Source organism: Eimeria mitis, genomic scaffold (assembly GCF_000499745.2).
Source record: "Eimeria mitis Houghton genomic scaffold, Emh_scaff252, whole genome shotgun sequence".
Taxonomy (NCBI): Eukaryota; Apicomplexa; class Conoidasida; order Eucoccidiorida; family Eimeriidae; genus Eimeria; species Eimeria mitis.
Genome location: NW_013570860.1, coordinates 25,651 through 26,888, shown reverse-complemented (window position 1 = coordinate 26,888; position 1,238 = coordinate 25,651).

Here is a 1,238-nt window from a genome sequence, read left to right as displayed (position 1 = left end):
ATATATATATTATATAAATAAATATATTATATAAATAAATATATAAATATATTCGTGTATAAATGTCCGTTTACTGCAATCAATGACGGCCTACGACCGCCTAAAGATATCCCCACCCAAACCCAAATAAAAACAAACAAACAAACAAATAAATAAATAAAAACAAATATAGATAAAAACAAATATATATATATAAACAAATATATATATATATAAACAAATATATGAACAAATAAATATATTTTTTTTGTGTATAAAGGTCCGTTTGTTGCAATCAATGACAGCCTACGACCGGCTAAAGCAATCTAAACCCAAACCCAAATAAAAACAAACAAACAAAAAAACAAACAAATAAATAAAAATAAATATATAAATAAACAAACATATATATATATATATAAACAAATATATAAATAAATATATATTTTTTTTTGTGTATTGTATAAAGGTCCGTTTGTTGCAATCAATGACAGCCTACGACCGCCTAAAGCTATCCCCACCGAACGAAACAAATATATAAACAAACAAAACAAAAAAGCAAACAAACAAACAAACAAACAAAACAAACAACCAAACAAACAAACAAAAATAAATATATATATTTTTTTTTGTGTATTGTATAAAGGTTCGTTTGTTACAATCAATGACAGCATACGACCGCCTAAAGATAGCCGACGCATTAAGGACGGAAGAATTTAAGGACGGCGATTATATAGTGCGCCAGGGAGAGCCAGGAGATGTATTTTATTTAGTTGAGGAGGGGGAGGCCGTGGTCTATAGAACCTTTGACGGGGAGACAGAGCCGCAGCATGTTGATACTTATCAGGTATTTATAGGGTTTAGGGTTTAGGGTTTAGGGGGGCTAGGGTTTAGGGTTTAGGGTTTAGGGGGGAGGGTTTAGGGTTTTAAGCCGAGAGATGTATTTTATTTAGTTGAGGAGGGGGAGGCAGTGGTTTATAGAACCTTTGATGGAGAGACAGAGCCGCAGCATGTTGATACCTATCAGGTAATAATTAGGGTTTAGGGTTTAGGGTTTAGGGTTTAGGGTTTAGGGGAGAGGGGGGAGGGTTTAGGGTGTTTAGGGTTTAGGGTTTAGAGCCTTCGATGGAGAGACAGAACATAACAAACAACATGTTGATACTTATCAGGTAATACTCATTTTCTAGGGTTTAGGGTTTAGGGTTTTTAGGGTTTAGGGTTTTTAGGGTTTAGGGTTTTTAGGGTTTAGGGTTTTTAGG